Genomic DNA, 18,722 nt, shown 5'->3' with positions numbered 1-18,722 from the left:
AACCACTTCCCAAACCAATGTGATACAAGTGTTTTTACAAAGTCTTTCCACCTTCATTTTTCAACTCAAATGAGTCTATTTGATAATCAATTTCTCATTCACCTATAATCTGTTTTGTGCATAGAATATATTAATCTCTTCTTCTTCTTACTACGAAGAACTTGAGTCCGGCCCAAATCGAAAGCGTACCCACATATATTTGTATCACAAAATAGCCACTTTCTATGTCATTTTATTCTAAAAATTCCAACAAGGGAAATTCATAGGTTATTTTACGGAGACCGTTAATCACATTTATGTAATCACTGCATGAATGCATGATCTATAATTTATTTGTTCCAACAACATAATATTTGTCTATAAAATATTCCTCAATCCTCATGCTACTGCAACGTCATGCTTGGTGTTGTGTACTCTATCAAAAGCCTTCGTTGCCTGCAATATATTAACATCAGAACCAACTTCCATCCATCAGACGATCAAAATATATATATATATATATATATATATATATATATATATATATATATAGAGAGAGAGAGAGAGAGAGAGAGAGAGAGAGAAAATTATTGGTTACCAAAGTGAAAATGGAAAAGGATATATAGAAAGGTGGTTTGATATATATTTTACCTCATTTTCCCAGTTTGTTCGCAAAGTAATTATAAAGTACAGTACTGCTTGTACGAAGAGGGCTATTGTGATCCCCAACCAAAGTCCCTAAACCAAATTGATGAAAAGAGTAAGTAGCTTAGCTTTTTTTTCTATCAAAACAAAAATGGGTCAGTCTAAATTTATCAGAAGATTATATATTAGTTCAAGATAATGGATTTTACATTAGATTCGATATGATCAATTAAGTCTCATTTGAAGTTTGGGGTATCTTTTTTTATGTGCATAGTATTTAGTTAACATTTCAACATAACTTTTCCAGGTATTGTTGAAAGATTAACTCTTATAGTCAAACATTCAAGTTTGATTTACTTATTTTCAAAAAGTTTTAGACCTATTCTTCTTAATCAGGACCATCACTCGTCACTAATGCATGCCTTCTCATAGTACAAGAAAGTGAGTGACCAGTGATGAAGTAATGGATCGGAAATAAGGTTGTCCCAACATGCATGGTTAGTTGAACCCAAATTAGGAAATAATTAAGAGAAGGCTAAGGAAGATCGAATTGGTTACTTTCATCTTGTAAGCAAATTAAAGAAGAAGAATTTGCCACAGAAATTAAATACTCGTATCTCTAGTCATCTTTTGTTTAGAAGCAAATCCAAACCTCCAATATTCCAGTTTATTGAGCCGACAACATCATTTTCCTATTGTATAGTAAGAAATAATTGTTTATAGATTTTGATAATGAGAGTAATTTGTATTAGCATTTATAAACCCCGGCCCTCTATTGTTAATCGCATTTAACTTCCATTTCTACTGGAGGAAGTCTAGTCAAGGGATGCTATTTGAAGGAATGCATCCGGAAGAAGCTCAGTCAGAATAAGTCATCTCTGAAGGGTTTGGGCAGTCGAAGGGCTACAAGTACATAATCATGCACATTTTCTACAATCACTACCTGTTATGGAAACCAACTTATACTCTTTCAAAGAAAAATGAATATATCAACCTCGAAAGGAGTTCATTTGAGGAAGGATAAAAGAGTTGCGCTGTTAGGCACATGTCAAGTTGTTTGATACTAGCTACTAGTCTACATAGAAGATGAATTGGTGATAAGTAGATGGAGCATTTCTGAACCAAAGTGTACTTATACACCGATAGGAAAACGGTATTTACCTTATGGTTCACGGCAGCGCAAATCAAGGATTTGGCAGCGTATTTTTGGAAATTGTGACAGCTTTGCTTTTGGACGGTTATCACTTGTTGAGTGATAAATGGTAAATTTAAATTTCAAGTTGACAATCAACCTCCATTGTCTATAAAAGGAGGACCCCGCTTAGAAGAAGTTACTGAAAAAGAGATAATTGCTATCTGATTCATCATTCAAAACTTTATCAAGTATTCTAATCTAAAAGAATAATCATCTTGATTATATTCTAAAAGTCCAACCTCAACCTCACCCATATTTCTTTGCTGAAAGGAGTTAAAAAACCATCTTAGCAATGCGACTTTGTGGCTGGTCCTTACCTAGAGATTGATCAGATAGTGAAGACTAAGTCGACAAGGAGTTCATGACTTAATCCAAATTAAAAATTGTCATATGTAGAAGCAAGTATCAGTGGAGTAAAAAAAAATTTCGAACTACCATAAATATTTCTCTCTCTCTTTAGTGCTTTACTTTACTCTTCGTTTTATCCGATGACTAACCCTCTACTCAAATTCACACTTAAACTCACAAACCCTTAACTCTTTTTCAAAAAAACATTTAAAAGTCTATCCAAACCCTTCTCTCTTAGACTTTTACTTGCCTAACACCAACACCTAAATCTTCTACATTTGTGCATATTCTCCTCACCCTTCACTCGAACATAATTGTGGCACTTAACTACTCATGGCCCTCGTTTTTCTTTCTTTCTCTTCATCTTCTACGCAAGTAAATGGACCTCTATTAATGGCTTCCATTGCATGCTAGCTCCTCCAAAAGATTGAATCTCCAACCTCAAGCCCCCCTCCCCCCTACACTCCGACAGAGCATTTAAGGAAATGTAAATCATGGTGACTTAATGACTCAGCAAGCAGGGCCAAATGCCGATGCACACAAAAGATCTATTCACTTTGGGCATAATTTCACACTGTCGCTGTCGGAATTTGAACCTTGGTCTCTTCTCTGTTGGTGATAATGAACCAAAATCGATTTAATATCGTAAAATAATATTTATATATACACACACAAAGTATATAAAATATTATTCGATATATTATATCCGAAATATATATATATATATATATATATATATATATATATATATATATATATACACAAATATATATATAAATCAGACCGCCATGGTTATATGCATGAATATCTACGGAAAAGATATATACATATCAACCAAATGGAATTTATAATACACAGATTATAATTCCAACCAAACTATAACATTATAGGAGGATTTTTGCTTAGAAGCATAATCCAAAAACGAAAGAAGGAAAGATTGGCTCGTGTTTGGATAAGGGTTTTTAGCGTGAGTCAAGAGACCACTCTTTCCTTAAAACCTTATTTGCCACCTCCCAAAAGTGCTAGGAGCGCCGTGGCCTAGGTTTTCCAGGATAAAACGCGCTACGGTTCGACGTTTGAGCACCCAAACGAACGAACCCGGCGAACTAGAGCAAAGCCTTGAACACAGTTCGGCTTAAGAAAGGAGTAGAAGCAGAGTTTTTGAGGAGAGAAAACACTTCTTGTGTTGTGTGTTCTTGTCACAATGTGCTTGTTTAATCTGCTGCACTCTACCCCCTCCTTATATAGGGATTGAGGAGTGAATAGCCTTTATTATGGCATTTAGGGGCACCCCTACAACTTCCGTAACAGCAACCATTAACATGGGTGTTAATTCAAAAATTAAAATTGGATTTAATTCAAAGAATTAATCCCATAACAGCTGAATTAAATCCCAACAGTCACAAATAGAAGCTTTCTGGTTCGTGTATACTGTGCATATCTCGGCCACTGCTTTTGCAAAGTTTCGGCCAAGCTGGCCGAAATTAGCAATTGCAATTGCAAATTGCAATTTGCAATTCCCATGCAAATTTGGCCTAACGTGGCCATTTGCAATTCACTTGCAAATTTGGCCTAACGTGGCCGAGACTTTGAAACTTACAGTTTCAATAGTTTCGGCCACTTGGCCGAGTGGCTTTGTTGGAAAATGAACACCGAAAGTTTGGGATTTGATTTACACCCCCTACGCGTGAGAGAGAGCCTCTATGCTATACAATTTAATAAGCTTAACAAGAGCTCATGTATAAATAGTGGGGCAAATCCTCTTCCCAAACCAATGTGGGACAAAAGCTCACTTTTTCCCTTCATTTTCCAACTCAAATGGGTCTACTTTGAGAATCAATATCTCATTCACCCATTATCCGTTTTGAGCGTACAATATATCTATCTCTTCGTCTCACTACGAAGAACCCGAATCCACTTTGACCCGACCCAAATCGGAAGTGGACCCCACTGATAATTGTACCACAAAATAGCCACTTAATATGCCATTTTATGCCATTTCAAGCTATTTTTTTCCAACAATCCCCCACATGAATGAAAAATTGATTTTCGGGGTATTTTGAAATCGGAAAAAACTGTGTTCAAACGGTCGATCCCTGCATAGGATAGGTAGGGAGTCACTATACCCTTTGAACCTTCCCTTGTGAAGATATATTTACTCTACTGGCTGTACGGTAGAACGCGATGTCTTTGAACCGACTGCCGTTTGTGTAGACGATGACATATCTCACACAGGAACCTCCCAACCATGCTCTGTTCTCATGAGTGTGCCCATTTTGGTCGTGGGTCACCGTTCCTGGTTCTGCGAGAGTTTCTAAAGAATTGTGCCCAACAATTCTCCTTTGAAGCGACCCCCACTTCTCTCTTACATAGGTGATTCTTTCTCGAGTATCCCGCATACTCAAGAATCATTAAAGCATCAACATGCTAGCCTCGTGCGGGAGTCACTGTTTCTAACGAGGAGTGGTAGGGAGTCCGAGACCCCCATAGTGACACGCTCCGTTCCATAATTTAGTTGTCCCATTGAACCTAGGTGCTAGCTAGGTTGGGTATCCACTATAGAACTTTTAGTCCAAGGGCTTTAGACCCATTCCTCATTCCAACTTCTCAACAACCATTTGCTTACCCTCGGGTTAGCGAGTTAGCGGCCGCTACGTTATCTTTTGACATCACGTAGTCAATAGAGATAACCCCCGTTGTGAGAAATTGTTTAATGGTATTATATCTACGACTTATAAGTCTAGACTTACCATTCCACATTTAACTCTGTACTTAACCAATTTTGGCTTGACTATCGCAATGCACACAAATTGGAAGTATGAGTTCACCACTAGGACCATTCTCGAAATAATGGCTTAGCCATTCGGCCTACTCGCTCGCGACACGAGTGTAAGGCTCTCAGCTTTGATCCCGTCGGATCTTAGCTATCACAAAATCATTTCGAGAATTTCCGTCCAACCGACTGCACTGGCCTACGTAAAGACGTAGCTTTTGATGGACTTAGCGTCCTTTGATATCCGTGCTATACTTTCCAAGTACGGCTAGATATCCCACGTTGTGCAGTCCAAAGTCATAAGCATACATAAGTATCTCATAACTTCCACTATTGCCTTCTAGTGCGTAACACTAGGGTTACTCGTATGTCTACCGAGTTCGTTAACCGCAAAGGCAATGTCCGACCTAGTACAACCCATTGGATACAATTAAACTACCAATAATCTGAATGTATTCTCCATGAGAAGTACAATACTCGTGATTATTGGCTAGTTGTACGTTAGTATCTAACGGTGTCCAAGCCACTTGATTAACATCCTTTGCAAGGATTTAATCAACACAATGAAATTGGCTTAACACGAGACCATACGGTCTTCTCACAATTTTAATCTCAAAGATTAAATCTGCCAAACTCACACCTCTCATGTCAAATCTCGAATTTAACATGTTCCTGGTAGAATTGATCATTTGATCGTTACTACCCACGTTGAGTTTATCGTGTATAAACAAACAGTGATTTCACCGTCTATCGTATATGTTACGTAGACTCACTTGTCACTTTTATTTATACTAAACTCGTTGGTCATCATTGCACGATCAAAACCTCACATGCCACACTAAGGCAATTGTTTCGAACAATACAATGATCTCACCAATTACACACTTTCTTTTCACATCGTGGAACCACAAACCCTCAGGTCGTTCCATGTATACTAAGAAAGCGACACATCCATTTTGATGACCTTCCAAGTCTCGCTAAACGACTTTGGCAAATATCATTCTAATGGATTCCATTCTCATCACAAGAGAATATATATCGAAGTAACTGTGGCATTCGCGTTGCATGTAATCTACAATTACAAGCCTGGCCATTTTACTTCAATATAACCAACCGGTTTTGTCTTCCGACTAGTGATCCACTTAGGATCCAAAGGTTTTACAACTCGGAGGAAGAACAACCAGTTCCAAGTGTGATTCTTTAAGATATAATCTACTTCACTCTCGATAGCCTCTCTCGGGTTGGTCCACCTGTAGAAGTCACCACTTCTACATATGTGCGAGGCTCATTTTCTAACAACCATGTCAGAAAATCCAATTTCTTTTCTAGTAAACAAGTTAGATTGTGCGCATCACACTCTAACATGTACGTCAGAAAATATGGACCAAAGGATTTTTCAATCCTAGCTCTCTTGCTACGTCTGGCTTTGAGCTCGGGTTCTCTTTCATACCCTTCAACCATAGCTACGCCGAAAGTTCCTTTCAACGTGCTAAGTCCTTTATTGAACCTACACGGAAATACATCTTCTAAGGAACGATGAATTTCTTGATTCAATTTATTGTGTTCTTATGTACATCCAGAGCGTAGGACTCGTGTACTAAGAACCAAAACGCACTTTTGGCAAGACACCCCCACATTTCGGGCATTAGTAGGAAAGCATCCTACGTATCCACAATTCGTAAGAATTTCATGCGGGTAACCTTATTTAAAAGGTACTTACTTGTCCAAAGTATTGTCTCGCCTCACATACTTTGAGGTAGACCCGAACATATCAACGTCTTGATATTTATGTTCGGCAAAAACGTTCGATTGAGGTGAATACCGTACCGTACTCTCGAGTACAATACCATCGCTTGCGCCGAAATCACCAATAGGTGTTTCACGTTCACCACATCGATCGTTCATAACCGCATTAATCCACGATTAATTTGGTTTTTCCCTTTTTATTCTTTAAAGAATAAACATGTGTTACACGCTAACACATCTCGTAGGTGCTAACAAATTAGCCCTCACGAATCCATTCGGTTTTGACCGAAAGGCCACAAACCCGAATCAGTGCTTCCGAAATTGAAGCACGAATCAGTGCTTAGTAGTGAAGCACGAAACATGCTATACCAAGCACGAATCATTGCTCCCAAACTAACGTGCCGATTCCCAAGCAATCTCTATTGCTTTAAATTATAAATTCACAGCAACATTCGGTTGCTTAAATTTATAATTCCAGTGCTACCTAGCACAAGGATTATTAGCTAATTACACAATTAGCCAAGTCTCCTTTCGTGTTAATCACATAACACTTTTTGCAATGCTAAATTTAATTAGCCTCTTGCATAATGCTAATTCAACATTTCGGACGTCCAGTGCTATTAAGCACCACAATTAGCATTTCAACAATGCCCAATATAATTAGCATTTCTCATTAAGCTCAAGCTTAATTTGACGTCCCAACAATTTGTCTCAAATCATATTTCATACTAGTATAATTTGGAATTTTGATCAAGTTAATTAAACACAATTAACAAGAACAAATCAACCAAATTTCCGACTAGTTGAATCAAACTCATATAATCGTTCTTAGAATATTATTTAAAATATTCAACACTTGAGCTGTTACGCTCACGATTATATAGTTATTCCAATTTTTGACAAATTGATTCTTGAAATCCGTATCGTTCTACATGAACCTGAACCGAAGTTCGTTGCGGGATTTCAACATGTAACACCCTTGTTACATTTAATTCCGGCCGTTACGCCATTTTAGCATTTTCCACATAATGCTCCATGATGCATTACGCACCCATATTGAATCATTTCATACATTCAACATTATTTCATCAAATAATTCGTATGTACTATGATTCAATAGCTCAATGGAACAATTCATTTTTTATTCAACAATAAAAAATGTATCATAAGGATACTACAACATTTATAGGAAAATTACATTGGAAATTAATTTCCTTATTCATATCTTGTAGTGATCCTTCAACCCGTGTGCCTTGTTCCATTTACCAATCGTCCACTCCACGAAGGGTGGTCCATAGCGCACATCGGGGGTACCTCGGTTGTGACCTCACTCGTCCAACCATCCACATGTCTTAAACATAGCGAAGTTATCCTCAACCTTTTCACTAAGATGACGGTTCGCTTCATAGTGGCATTTCTCCTTCTTTTCGTAATTTTCTTGAAAGCTAAGCTTCCGCTTGAGTTTCCTTCGATTACGGTTGAAGTCATTGGTAACACTACCATAGTCCTCGGACCGTGTAGTCATTACACCATCATAGGATCTTTCATGACTTTTAGCCGATCCACTAGGCAACACAATAGGTACCAATTGTGTGCCTTTTGCCACAGGTCTACCGGATCGTGAACCAAAGTTCTCCGGAGCACCATCGTGTGTTTTTGCAACTCCCATGGAAATATTATTTCCAACGTTGCCGCCGTCAACCGGCATCACGGAATGTGCAACATCGTTGCCGTTCCAACCATTTGAATGTGCACCTACGGCAACATTCACGGATCCAATACTCTTGGACTCCACCGATTTGTTCATTATCAAAAAAAATAAGGTTTTAAGATTGTTGGTGATAATGAACCAAAAATCGATTTAATATCGTAAAATAATATTTATATATACACACACGAAGTATATAAAATATTATTCGATATATTATATCCGAAATATATATATATATATATATATATATATATATATATATATATATATATATACACAAATATATATATAAATCAGACCGCCATGGCTATATGCATGAATATCTACGGAAAAGATATATACATATCAACCAAATGGAATTTATAATACACAGATTATAATTCCAACCAAACTATAACATTATAGGAGGATTTTTGCTTAGAAGCATAATCCAAAAACGAAAGAAGGAAAGATTGGCTCGTGTTTGGATAAGGGTTTTTAGCGTGAGTCAAGAGACCACTCTTTCCTTAAAACCTTATTTGCCACCTCCCAAAAGTGCTAGGAGCGCCGTGGCCTAGGTTTCCCAGGATAAAACGCGCTACGGTTCGACGTTTGAGCACCCAAACGAACGAACCCGGCGAACTAGAGCAAAGCCTTGAACACAGTTCGGCTTAAGAAAGGAGTAGAAGCAGAGTTTTTGAGGAGAGAAAACACTTCTTGTGTTGTGTGTTCTTGTCACAATGTGCTTGTTTAATCTGCTGCACTCTACCCCCTCCTTATATAGGGATTGAGGAGTGAATAGCCTTTATTATGGCATTTAGGGGCACCCCTACAACTTCCGTAACAGCAACCATTAACATGGGTGTTAATTCAAAAATTAAAATTGGATTTAATTCAAAGAATTAATCCCATAACAGCTGAATTAAATCCCAACAGTCACAAATAGAATCTTTCTGGTTCGTGTATACTGTGCATATCTCGGCCACTGCTTTTGCAAAGTTTCGGCCAACTTGGCCGAAACTTGCAATTGCAAAGTTTCGGCCAAGCTGGCCGAAATTAGCAATTGCAATTGCAAATTGCAATTTGCAATTCCCATGCAAATTTGGCCTAACGTGGCCATTTGCAATTCACTTGCAAATTTGGCCTAACGTGGCCGAGACTTTGAAACTTACAGTTTCAATAGTTTCGGCCACTTGGCCGAGTGGCTTTGTTGGAAAATGAACACCGAAAGTTTGGGATTTGATTTACACCCCCTACGCGTGAGAGAGAGACTCTATGCTATACAATTTAATAAGCTTAACAAGAGCTCATGTATAAATAGTGGGGCAAATCCTCTTCCCAAACCAATGTGGGACAAAAGCTCACTTTTTCCCTTCATTTTCCAACTCAAATGGGTCTACTTTGAGAATCAATATCTCATTCACCCATTATCCGTTTTGAGCGTACAATATATCAATCTCTTCGTCTCACTACGAAGAACCCGAATCCACTTTGACCCGACCCAAATCGGAAGTGGACCCCACTGATAATTGTACCACAAAATAGCCACTTAATATGCCATTTTATGCCATTTCAAGCTATTTTTTTCCAACAATCCCCCACATGAATGAAAAATTGATTTTCGGGGTATTTTGAAATCGGAAAAAACTGTGTTCAAACGGTCGATCCCTGCATAGGATAGGTAGGGAGTCACTATACCCTTTGAACCTTCCCTTGTGAAGATATATTTACTCTACTGGCTGTACGGTAGAACGCGATGTCTTTGAACCGACTGCCGTTTGTGTAGACGATGACATATCTCACACAGGAACCTCCCAACCATGCTCTGTTCTCATGAGTGTGCCCATTTTGGTCGTGGGTCACCGTTCCTGGTTCTGCGAGAGTTTCTAAAGAATTGTGCCCAACAATTCTCCTTTGAAGCGACCCTCACTTCTCTCTTACATAGGTGATTCTTTCTCGAGTATCCCGCATACTCAAGAATCATTAAAGCATCAACATGCTAGCCTCGTGCGGGAGTCACTGTTTCTAACGAGGAGTGGTAGGGAGTCCGAGACCCCCACAGTGACACGCTCCGTTCCATAATTTAGTTGTCCCATTGAACCTAGGTGCCAGCTAGGTTGGGTATCCACTATAGAACTTTTAGTCCAAGGGCTTTAGACCCATTCCTCATTCCAACTTCTCAACAACCATTTGCTTACCCTCGGGTTAGCGAGTTAGCGGCCGCTACGTTATCTTTTGACATCACGTAGTCAATAGAGATAACCCCCGTTGTGAGAAATTGTTTAATGGTATTATATCTACGACTTATAAGTCTAGACTTACCATTCCACATTTAACTCTGTACTTAACCAATTTTGGCTTGACTATCGCAATGCACACAAATTGGAAGTATGAGTTCACCACTAGGACCATTCTCGAAATAATGGCTTAGCCATTCGGCCTACTCGCTCGCGACACGAGTGTAAGGCTCTCAGCTTTGATCCCGTCGGATCTTAGCTATCACAAAATCATTTCGAGAATTTCCGTCCAACCGACTGCACTGGCCTACGTAAAGACGTAGCTTTTGATGGACTTAGCGTCCTTTGATATCCGTGCTATACTTTCCAAGTACGGCTAGATATCCCACGTTGTGCAGTCCAAAGTCATAAGCATACATAAGTATCTCATAACTTCCACTATTGCCTTCTAGTGCGTAACACTAGGGTTACTCGTATGTCTACCGAGTTCGTTAACCGCAAAGGCAATGTCCGACCTAGTACAACCCATTGGATACAATTAAACTACCAATAATCTGAATGTATTCTCCATGAGAAGTACAATACTCGTGATTATTGGCTAGTTGTACGTTAGTATCTAACGGTGTCCAAGCCACTTGATTAACATCCTTTGCAAGGATTTAATCAACACAATGAAATTGGCTTAACACGAGACCATACGGTCTTCTCACAATTTTAATCTCAAAGATTAAATCTGCCAAACTCACACCTCTCATGTCAAATCTCGAATTTAACATGTTCCTGGTAGAATTGATCATTTGATCGTTACTATCCACGTTGAGTTTATCGTGTATAAACAAACAGTGATTTCACCGTCTATCGTATATGTTACGTAGACTCACTTGTCACTTTTATTTATACTAAACTCGTTGGTCATCATTGCACGATCAAAACCTCACATGCCACACTAAGGCAATTGTTTCGAACAATACAATGATCTCACCAATTACACACTTTCTTTTCACATCGTGGAACCACAAACCCTCAGGTCGTTCCATGTATACTAAGAAAGCGACACATCCATTTTGATGACCTTCCAAGTCTCGCTAAACGACTTTGGCAAATATCATTCTAATGGATTCCATTCTCATCACAAGAGAATATATATCGAAGTAACTGTGGCATTCGCGTTGCATGTAATCTACAATTACAAGCCTGGCCATTTTACTTCAATATAACCAACCGGTTTTGTCTTCCGACTAGTGATCCACTTAGGATCCAAAGGTTTTACAACTCGGAGGAAGAACAACCAGTTCCAAGTGTGATTCTTTAAGATATAATCTACTTCACTCTCGATAGCCTCTCTCGGGTTGGTCCACCTGTAGAAGTCACCACTTCTACATATGTGCGAGGCTCATTTTCTAACAACCATGTCAGAAAATCCAATTTCTTTTCTAGTAAACAAGTTAGATTGTGCGCATCACACTCTAACATGTACGTCAGAAAATATGGACCAAAGGATTTTTCAATCCTAGTTCTCTTGCTACGTCTGGCTTTGAGCTCGGGTTCTCTTTCATACCCTTCAACCATAGCTACGCCGAAAGTTCCTTTCAACGTGCTAAGTCCTTTATTGAACCTACACGGAAATACATCTTCTAAGGAACGATGAATTTCTTGATTCAATTTATTGTGTTCTTATGTACATCCAGAGCGTAGGACTCGTGTACTAAGAACCAAAACGCACTTTTGGCAAGACACCCCCACATTTCGGGCATTAGTAGGAAAGCATCCTACGTATCCACAATTCGTAAGAATTTCATGCGGGTAACCTTATTTAAAAGGTACTTACTTGTCCAAAGTATTGTCTCGCCTCACATACTTTGAGGTAGACCCGAACATATCAACGTCTTGATATTTATGTTCGGCAAAAACGTTCGATTGAGGTGAATACCGTACCGTACTCTCGAGTACAATACCATCGCTTGCGCCGAAATCACCAATAGGTGTTTCACATTCACCACATCGATCGTTCATAACCGCATTAATCCACGATTAATTTGGTTTTTCCCTTTTTATTCTTTAAAGAATAAACATGTGTTACACGCTAACACATCTCGTAGGTGCTAACAAATTAGCCCTCACGAATCCATTCGGTTTTGACCGAAAGGCCACAAACCCGAATCAGTGCTTCCGAAATTGAAGCACGAATCAGTGCTTAGTAGTGAAGCACGAAACATGCTATACCAAGCACGAATCATTGCTCCCAAACTAACGTGCCGATTCCCAAGCAATCTCTATTGCTTTAAATTATAAATTCACAGCAACATTCGGTTGCTTAAATTTATAATTCCAGTGCTACCTAGCACAAGGATTATTAGCTAATTACACAATTAGCCAAGTCTCCTTTCGTGTTAATCACATAACACTTTTTGCAATGCTAAATTTAATTAGCCTCTTGCATAATGCTAATTCAACATTTCGGACGTCCAGTGCTATTAAGCACCACAATTAGCATTTCAACAATGCCCAATATAATTAGCATTTCTCATTAAGCTCAAGCTTAATTTGACGTCCCAACAATTTGTCTCAAATCATATTTCATACTAGTATAATTTGGAATTTTGATCAAGTTAATTAAACACAATTAACAAGAACAAATCAACCAAATTTCCGACTAGTTGAATCAAACTCATATAATCGTTCTTAGAATATTATTTAAAATATTCAACACTTGAGCTGTTACGCTCACGATTATATAGTTATTCCAATTTTTGACAAATTGATTCTTGAAATCCGTATCGTTCTACATGAACCTGAACCGAAGTTCGTTGCGGGATTTCAACATGTAACACCCTTGTTACATTTAATTCCGGCCGTTACGCCATTTTAGCATTTTCCACATAATGCTCCATGATGCATTACGCACCCATATTGAATCATTTCATACATTCAACATTATTTCATCAAATAATTCGTATGTACTATGATTCAATAGCTCAATGGAACAATTCATTTTTTATTCAACAATAAAAAATGTATCATAAGGATACTACAACATTTATAGGAAAATTACATTGGAAATTAATTTCCTTATTCATATCTTGTAGTGATCCTTCAACCCGTGTGCCTTGTTCCATTTACCAATCGTCCACTCCACGAAGGGTGGTCCATAGCGCACATCGGGGGTACCTCGGTTGTGACCTCACTCGTCCAACCATCCACATGTCTTAAACATAGCGAAGTTATCCTCAACCTTTTCACTAAGATGACGGTTCGCTTCATAGTGGCATTTCTCCTTCTTTTCGTAATTTTCTTGAAAGCTAAGCTTCCGCTTGAGTTTCCTTCGATTACGGTTGAAGTCATTGGTAACACTACCATAGTCCTCGGACCGTGTAGTCATTACACCATCATAGGATCTTTCATGACTTTTAGCCGATCCACTAGGCAACACAATAGGTACCAATTGTGTGCCTTTTGCCACAGGTCTACCGGATCGTGAACCAAAGTTCTCCGGAGCACCATCGTGTGTTTTTGCAACTCCCATGGAAATATTATTTCCAACGTTGCCGCCGTCAACCGGCATCACGGAATGTGCAACATCGTTGCCGTTCCAACCATTTGAATGTGCACCTACGGCAACATTCACGGATCCAATACTCTTGGACTCCACCGATTTGTTCATTATCAAAAAAAATAAGGTTTTAAGATTGTTGGTGATAATGAACCAAAAATCGATTTAATATCGTAAAATAATATTTATATATACACACACGAAGTATATAAAATATTATTCGATATATTATATCCGAAATATATATATATATATATATATATATATATATATATATATATATATATATATATATATATATATATATACACAAATATATATATAAATCAGACCGCCATGGCTATATGCATGAATATCTACGGAAAAGATATATACATATCAACCAAATGGAATTTATAATACACAGATTATAATTCCAACCAAACTATAACATTATAGGAGGATTTTTGCTTAGAAGCATAATCCAAAAAACGAAAGAAGGAAAGATTGGCTCGTGTTTGGATAAGGGTTTTTAGCGTGAGTCAAGAGACCACTCTTTCCTTAAAACCTTATTTGCCACCTCCCAAAAGTGCTAGGAGCGCCGTGGCCTAGGTTTCCAGGATAAAACGCGCTACGGTTCGACGTTGAGCACCCAAACGAACGAACCCGGCGAACTAGAGCAAAGCCTTGAACACAGTTCGGCTTAAGAAAGGAGTAGAAGCAGAGTTTTTGAGGAGAGAAAACACTTCTTGTGTTGTGTGTTCTTGTCACAATGTGCTTGTTTAATCTGCTGCACTCTACCCCCTCCTTATATAGGGATTGAGGAGTGAATAGCCTTTATTATGGCATTTAGGGGCACCCCTACAACTTCCGTAACAGCAACCATTAACATGGGTGTTAATTCAAAAATTAAAATTGGATTTAATTCAAAGAATTAATCCCATAACAGCTGAATTAAATCCCAACAGTCACAAATAGAATCTTTCTGGTTCGTGTATACTGTGCATATCTCGGCCACTGCTTTTGCAAAGTTTCGGCCAACTTGGCCGAAACTTGCAATTGCAAAGTTTCGGCCAAGCTGGCCGAAATTAGCAATTGCAATTGCAAATTGCAATTTGCAATTCCCATGCAAATTTGGCCTAACGTGGCCATTTGCAATTCACTTGCAAATTTGGCCTAACGTGGCCGAGACTTTGAAACTTACAGTTTCAATAGTTTCGGCCACTTGGCCGAGTGGCTTTGTTGGAAAATGAACACCGAAAGTTTGGGATTTGATTTACACCCCCTACGCGTGAGAGAGAGACTCTATGCTATACAATTTAATAAGCTTAACAAGAGCTCATGTATAAATAGTGGGGCAAATCCTCTTCCCAAACCAATGTGGGACAAAAGCTCACTTTTTCCCTTCATTTTCCAACTCAAATGGGTCTACTTTGAGAATCAATATCTCATTCACCCATTATCCGTTTTGAGCGTACAATATATCAATCTCTTCGTCTCACTACGAAGAACCCGAATCCACTTGACCCGACCCAAATCGGAAGTGGACCCCACTGATAATTGTACCACAAAATAGCCACTTAATATGCCATTTTATGCCATTTCAAGCTATTTTTTTCCAACAATCCCCCCACATGAATGAAAAATTGATTTTCGGGGTATTTGAAATCGGAAAAAACTGTGTTCAAACGGTCGATCCTGCATAGGATAGGTAGGGAGTCACTATACCCTTTGAACCTTCCCTTGTGAAGATATATTTACTCTACTGGCTGTACGGTAGAACGCGATGTCTTTGAACCGACTGCCGTTTGTGTAGACGATGACATATCTCACACAGGAACCTCCCAACCATGCTCTGTTCTCATGAGTGTGCCCATTTTGGTCGTGGGTCACCGTTCCTGGTTCTGCGAGAGTTTCTAAAGAATTGTGCCCAACAATTCTCCTTTGAAGCGACCCTCACTTCTCTCTTACATAGGTGATTCTTTCTCGGAGTATCCCGCATACTCAAGAATCATTAAAGCATCAACATGCTAGCCTCGTGCGGGAGTCACTGTTTCTAACGAGGAGTGGTAGGGAGTCCGAGACCCCCACAGTGACACGCTCCGTTCCATAATTTAGTTGTCCCATTGAACCTAGGTGCCAGCTAGGTTGGGTATCCACTATAGACTTTTAGTCCAAGGGCTTTAGACCCATTCCTCATTCCAACTTCTCAACAACCATTTGCTTACCCTCGGGTTAGCGAGTTAGCGGCCGCTACGTTATCTTTTGACATCACGTAGTCAATAGAGATAACCCCCGTTGTGAGAAATTGTTTAATGGTATTATATCTACGACTTATAAGTCTAGACTTACCATTCCACATTTAACTCTGTACTTAACCAATTTTGGCTTGACTATCGCAATGCACACAAATTGAAGTATGAGTTCACACACTAGGACCATTCTCGAAATAATGGCTTAGCCATTCGGCCTACTCGCTCGCGGACACGAGTGTAAGGCTCTCAGCTTTGATCCCCGGTCGGATCTTAGCTATCACAAAATCATTTCGAGAATTTCCGTCCAACCGACTGCACTGGCCTACGTAAAGACGTAGCTTTTGATGGACTTAGCGTCCTTTGATATCCGTGCTATACTTTCCAAGTACGGCTAGATATCCCACGTTGTGGCAGTCCAAAGTCATAAGCATACATAAGTATCTCATAACTTCCACTATTGCCTTCTAGTGCGTAACACTAGGGTTACTCGTATGTCTACCGAGTTCGTTAACCGCAAAGGCAATGTCCGACCTAGTACAACCCATTGGATACAATTAAACTACCAATAATCTGAATGTATTCTCCATGAGAAGTACAATACTCGTGATTATTGGCTAGTTGTACGTTAGTATCTAACGGTGTCCAAGCCACTTGATTAACATCCTTTGCAAGGATTTAATCAACACAATGAAATTGGCTTAACACGAGACCATACGGTCTTCTCACAATTTTAATCTCAAAGATTAAATCTGCCAAACTCACACCTCTCATGTCAAATCTCGAATTTAACATGTTCCTGGTAGAATTGATCATTTGATCGTTACTATCCACGTTGAGTTTATCGTGTATAAACAAACAGTGATTTCACCGTCTATCGTATATGTTACGTAGACTCACTTGTCACTTTTATTTATACTAAACTCGTTGGTCATCATTGCACGATCAAAACCTCACATGCCACACTAAGGCAATTGTTTCGAACAATACAATGATCTCACCAATTACACACTTTCTTTTCACATCGTGGAACCACAAACCCTCAGGTCGTTCCATGTATACTAAGAAAGCGACACATCCATTTTGATGACCTTCCAAGTCTCGCTAAACGACTTTGGCAAATATCATTCTAATGGATTCCATTCTCATCACAAGAGAATATATATCGAAGTAACTGTGGCATTCGCGTTGCATGTAATCTACAATTACAAGCCTGGCCATTTTACTTCAATATAACCAACCGGTTTTGTCTTCCGACTAGTGATCCACTTAGGATCCAAAGGTTTTACAACTCGGAGGAAGAACAACCAGTTCCAAGTGTGATTCTTTAAGATATAATCTACTTCACTCTCGATAGCCTCTCTCGGTTGGTCCACCTGTAGAAGTCACCACTTCTACATATGTGCGAGGCTCATTTTCTAACAACCATGTCAGAAAATCCAATTTCTTTTCTAGTAAACAAGTTAGATTGTGCGCATCACACTCTAACATGTACGTCAGAAAATATGGACAAAAGATTTTTCAATCCTAGCTCTCTTGCTACGTCTGGCTTTGAGCTCGTTCTCTTTCATACCCTTCAACCATAGCTACGCCGAAAGTTCTTTCAACGTGCTAAGTCCTTTATTGAACCTACACGGAAATACATCTTCTAAGGAACGATGAATTTCTTGATTCAATTTATTGTGTTCTTATGTACATCCAGAGCGTAGGACTCGTGTACTAAGAACCAAAACGCACTTTTGGCAAGACACCCCCACATTTCGGATTAGTAGGAAAGCATCCTACGTATCCACAATTCGTAAAGAATTTCATGCGGGTAACCTTATTTAAAAGGTACTTACTTGTCCAAAGTATTGTCTCGCCTCACATACTTTGAGTAGACCCGAACATATCAACGTCTTGATATTTATGTTCGGCAAAAAACGTTCGATTGAGTGAATACCGTACCGTACTCTCGAGTACAATACCATCGCTTGCGCCGAAATCACCAATAGGTGTTTCACATTCACCACATCGATCGTTCATAACCGCATTAATCCACGATTAATTTGGTTTTCCCTTTTTATTCTTTAAAGAATAAACATGTGTTACACGCTAACACATCTCGTAGTGCTAACAAATTAGCCCTCACGAATCCATTCGCGTTTGACCAAAGGCACAAACCCGAATCAGTGCTTCCGAAATTAAGCACGAATCAGTGCTTAGTAGTGAAGCACGAAACATGCTATACCAAGCACGAATCATTGCCTCCCAAACTAACGTGCGATTCCCAAGCAATCTCTATTGCTTTAAATTATAAATTCACAGCAACATTCGGTTGCTTAAATT

General features: G+C 39.0%; 1 long non-coding RNA gene across 1 annotated transcript in view; it reads right to left on the bottom strand.

Moving 5' to 3' along the window:
• Window positions 1-239: 239 nt before the first annotated feature.
• LOC109158388 overlaps window positions 240-18,722 on the bottom strand; it is a 20,059-nt gene continuing 1,576 nt past the window's right edge. Inside the window, exons 2-3 of the long non-coding RNA XR_002050375.1 lie at window positions 631-717; window positions 240-435 (exon numbers count right to left, since the gene is read on the bottom strand). This is a non-coding gene — a long non-coding RNA (uncharacterized LOC109158388). The remainder of the gene's footprint in view (window positions 436-630; window positions 718-18,722) is intronic.

Source organism: Ipomoea nil, unplaced genomic scaffold (genome assembly GCF_001879475.1).
Source record: "Ipomoea nil cultivar Tokyo-kokei standard unplaced genomic scaffold, Asagao_1.1 scaffold2818, whole genome shotgun sequence".
Classification (NCBI taxonomy): Eukaryota; Viridiplantae; Streptophyta; class Magnoliopsida; order Solanales; family Convolvulaceae; genus Ipomoea; species Ipomoea nil.
Note: the sequence above shows the minus strand (reverse complement) of the source record. Positions and strands in the feature narration are given on the sequence as shown.